The sequence below is a fragment of the Bison bison genome, unplaced genomic scaffold, assembly GCF_000754665.1.
Source record: "Bison bison bison isolate TAMUID 2011002044 unplaced genomic scaffold, Bison_UMD1.0 scf7180017864034, whole genome shotgun sequence".
Taxonomy (NCBI): domain Eukaryota; kingdom Metazoa; phylum Chordata; class Mammalia; order Artiodactyla; family Bovidae; genus Bison; species Bison bison.
The window spans coordinates 5,302,563-5,307,527 of record NW_011494606.1 but is presented as its reverse complement, the minus strand read 5'-3'; positions in this window follow the sequence as shown (position 1 = coordinate 5,307,527).

Here is a 4,965-nt window from a genome sequence, read left to right as displayed (position 1 = left end):
TAGGCCCTGGGTGCGGCCCCGGCGCGAGGCCAGGGCCCCGTGGCGCACAGCGCAACCCAGAGTGTGCGCTTGTGTGTGGGGGCGGGGTGTTACCACCCCTTCCCTTTCTGGTCGCTAACCCCAACTCTTACAAGGAACACTGGGCTCGCGGCCAGACTCATGGGGTCGTGCATTCCCACCCCGATGGACTGCTTCATTTGCCGTGTGTCATCTGTGGGCCCTTGATGCTGAAGGGAGCCTCAGTTCCCCCATCTGTGAAATGGGTTAACAACTAGGGATGGCTGCGAGGTGCGCGGTTCCACCCTCTTCTCTCCGCGTAGCAGATATGAGCTGCTCCACTGTCTTTCGATTATTAGGGGACAAGGCACTCGGTCTCTCAGAGCCTTCCCTCAACTAATAGGAATTGAACTCCTACCCTGGGCCAAGTGTGTCTTAGGCTTTGGGGTTATAGTGATGAGTAAGAGGGACAAAATCTTACATTCTCAGTGGAGACAAACAACAAGTAAATAATACATGGATATTCACATCAGATAAGGTAATCCTTCAGGTGGTGACAGGTGCTACTATAATGGGCTTCAGAGAGTAAGAAGAATGGTTCTGTTTAGGCTCAGTGGTCCTAGAACGAATGTCTTCGTGTGCAAGTGCCCTTTGAGCTGAGATCTGAGTGAAGAGGGAGGCACTTATCTAGGGGAAGGCTTTTTGGATAAAGCAAACAGCAGGTGCAAAGGCCCAAACTCCCCTACTCGCTCCTTGTTGGCAGAATCCACCTCTCAGGTTCCTGGGCTCCCGAAGCATAAAATCACTCCCTTTTTGTCCCTCAGTCCGCAGGCAGGAAGCATAAAGAACAGATCTGGAGTCCAACAGATCTAGTTTTAAATCCTGGCCCCACTACTCACAGCTGTATGACTTTACATAAGTCACTTAACCTCTCTGAGCGGTAGTTCTTCCATCTGTCAAATGAGGAGAAAAATGATGTGTTCTTTACAGGCTTGTATGTGGGCTCAATGAGGTAACCCTGACATGTGGCAAGCCCAGACTTGAGCGTACCTATGTGCTTGAATGAATGATCTGTGGGATCCCTAGAAAAACCTCAGTTTTCTTCATCTGAAAATTGGGTCTTTCTCTGACTTGGGCTGGTCTTTTCTTGGTCTTGGTGGTAATGGGGAGATGTGGTAAAACTGTGAGTGACGTGGGTGAACTCTTGGGGACAGTGCCTAGCTGTGGTCTGGCGTTGGTCACCTTCTGAGACTCAGAGCCTTATTTGCAGAGAGAGAAGCCACCCACAGCTCCCCCACCCATATTATCCAAAGCCTACCCAGGCCTTGGATATTCAGTGGGGTTCAGAGAGGAAACCTCCAACAAATCTAGGTCAGAGCAAAGCTATGGCATTGGCAAAGTTTGTATTTGATGTCATCACCCTCTTCCTGTGGCTCCCTCTCCCTATATCCCTGTATAAATTTGTCCTTCCTTTGGGAAGAACAGAAGCTCAGTCATACCTGAGGGAAGATTTCAGTCTTTGGAGATCGTTCTGCTACATTCTCTTATTTGACATGTGGGAATCTGAAGCCCAGAGGGGGCAAGAGCTGGCTAGAGAACACAGCAGTCCTGAGGTATGAGAACTCATACCAGCAGACGTTTGATCCAGAGTTGTTTTCTTCACTGTACATCATGGACAAATTCCACCCCTTTTACAGAAGGAAGAAACTGAGGCCCAGGGTGGTGATATGCATTAGCAGAGGCTTCCCAGACCAGCAAGGGGCAGTGAGGAATGGAGAATGTATTCCAGGCAGGGGTGGAAGGAGGTGGGAATTTTCGTGGACCCATCACATCATTCCCAGGCCCATCTGTTTTGAAGATAATCTTTCAGACTCCCTAAGGGAAAAGTCATTTGGGGAGATCTGTGGCCATTGCTTCCTCTTCTTACCCAGGAATCCTAAATTCCCTATCTTGAAGGGTCAGTCCAGCAGGTACCCAGGTGCACACTGGTACCCTTGTCCTTCCGGCTCCACCGAGAGCCAGCTGTGATGGCTGAGTCCCACAGTGCCTGGAGGCAACCATGGTCAGCGTGGGCATCACCACACCCTGCCCAGTGGCTCTTGACTGCTGTTGTGGCCTGTGGGAGCTTTATCTCAGAACGTAAACACGGCAGCTGGCTCTGACAACGAGCCCCTCCTGGCCTGCGGTTTTGCCACCAGCTGCTCCAAGTGGTTGCTTTTCATTCCTTCGTTCATTCGCTCAGGGCCTATCAAGTGCCGGCCTCTGCTCCGCATAGTCAAGGTAGAACAGTAAACGAGACTGTGACTCTTGGGCCTCTGGAGGTCACATTCTAGGGTAGGGGACAGGCAATTCACAAATGTGCACAAAAATATTAGGGCAGATGGAGGTGAAAGGTGAGGCGTCAGTGAGGGATGGGGTGCTCTTTTTGATTGGGAAATGAAGCAGAGGCCCCAAAGACGTGGGGGAGGTGCCACGTGGCTGTCCGAGGCAGGAGCAGTTCTGAAGGTGGGAGCTGAAGGCGGGAAGGCCAGTGAGGCAGGAGCCCGGCTGGGATTCTCCGGGGACATCAAGGAAGGCAGTGTGGCTGGAGTGAGTGGGGTTGGGGAAGGGTGAGGGGACCGGACTGCATTCTTTCTGGCTCTGAGTTGCCGCATTTCTTCTGTGTCTGTCTGGAATTGCAGCTGTGCCCTCCCAGCGCAGCCCGGACATCCCAGGAGCTGATTACAGAGCAGGCTGTCTGAGCTGCCCCTTTGCTTCCCCTCTCTTTTGGCTCTCTCCACCCTTGCACCCCCTTCACCTGTTCTACAAAGCAGGATTAAAAGGAGTTTGGAGTCTGAAATCTCTGGATTCCAGACTAGGCTCCATGACTTAGTGATTGTGTGAGCCTGGTGAGTGAGTTAAACTCTCTGAACCTTGGCTTCTGTGTCTGTAAAATGGTCCTAAACATACACACTGCCTAAATAGCTATGAAAGCTAAGTGTTCACCCACCCCCTGACCCAGTGGGGGTGCTCCTTGGTACTGTGCCACCAAGAGAGGTGAATGTGCCTGCCCAAAAGGCACAGGGCAGGGTGATCCTGGGAGCTGGTTACAATAGCCCTGAAATGGAATCAACTCCGGCGTCCATCAGCAGAAGGAAGGACAGCAACATAAAGAAACCATGGACAGACAGATGCAGCAATATGAACGATACTGACACGCTGTTGAGTGAAAGAAGCCAGGTGTAAAGAGTAAGTTATTCCATTAGTAAGAAGTTCAAGGACAGGTAAAGCTGATCTATGGTGAGAGAGGCTGTCATAGTGGTTGTCTTTGGGGGTTGTGGACTGAAAGGGGGCTTGAGGGGAACCTCCGGCGTGTTGGAACTTGTTTGTCTTGGTCTGGTTGTCACATAGGTTTTTGTTTTGGGGGCCGCCTTGGGTCTCCATGACTGCATGCGGGCTTTCTCTAGTTGCAGCCAGCAGAGGCTACTCGCTGGCTGTGGCGCTAGGGCTTCTCGCTATGGTTGGGGCAGAGCATGGGTTCTGGGAGCCCCGGCTTCTGTAGTTGTGGCGTATGGGCTTCGTTGCCCTGTGGCACGTGGGATCTTTGCGGCCCAGGGATTGAACCGGTGTCCTGTGCGTTGGCAGGTAGATTCTTAACCACTGGACTACCAGGGAAGTCCCATCATGTGGGTTTATATGCATGTCAAAGTTCATTGAACTTGAGCTCCATGAACGACTTGAGATTCATGTGTGTCGTCCTATGTATATTTCAATTAAAAGGTAAAAAGTATACCACCTGGAAAGCTGGTGAAGAGTAAAGGAGATGGAGAATGTAGTTGTGCCTGTATCAGAACTGGCACCTGGGGACATTCTCTGCTTCCCAGCACCACTCTGACAGGCAAGGACTGCCTTCCAGCACTGACGTTCTGCTGTGGTGGGGGTGGTGGTCAGTTGCTTGTGTCCAGCTCTTTGCAACCCTATGGACCATAGCCAGTCAGGCTTCTCTGTTCGTGGGAGTTCCCCAGCAAGAACACTGGAGTGGGTTGCCATGCCATCCTCTAGGGGATCTTCCTGGCCTAGGGATTGAACCCACATCTTCTGCATTGGCAGGTGGATTCTTTACGGCTGAGGCACTGGGGAAGCCTGATGTCCTGCCATAGACCAAGCCTTAGCTAGGATCAGATGATGCTGTTAGAAATGAGGGATGAAAGGGGACTGGGTCTTTTTTTCTCATAGATTTGCTTCATCTTAAATGTGGTAATTCACTGTGGTGCTCAGATCCCCAGCCTGGTGTGCAACGAGGACCCTGAAGTGGGGAGCACTCGGCTTTCCTGGTGGGGGGCCAGTGAGATGGCATTGAGAGTGACGCTTCTATGTGTAGATGGGCAAGTTTCCTCAGAGAGAGCCTTGAGCACCCCAGGCCCACCGTGCAATGGAGGGGCAGAGCCCCACTCCCACCTCTCATTGACCCGCATCCAAAATGCCCCAGGACCAACTGGCTGGAGACCGCTGTGCCACTTCAGCCTGTTCCAAAGTCACTGTCCCGGTCCCAGAGAGGGGAGTGGCATCTCCAAAGCTCACAGGAAGTTTGCAGCAGAGCAATCAAGGCCATGGGTGGGTGGGAGAATGAGAGGCTCAGGGCTTGGGTTGCCAGCCAAGCTTTTCCCTTATGCCCAAGGGGGCATGGCTGGGGGTTGTGTTCCCCTTGATCTGAAGAGGGAGGGCAGCCATAGTTGTAACCAGGGAAATACCTGACATGACAGGGGCTTCTCTGCCAGGTACTGTGGAGGGTGAACCCAGCCCTTCAGCTCTCTGAGCTCCTCCAGGACAGGAGCTAGGGCTGTCTCATTCACTGCTGGGCCCCAGTGCCTGGCACACACGTGAGATAGTAGATGTTTGAGGGAAGAATAAATGAATGCATGAGGAAAGACTGCCAAAGCAGGCATGTTGATGCCAGGGAGGGAAGGGCTCATTCTGGTGCACAGGGAT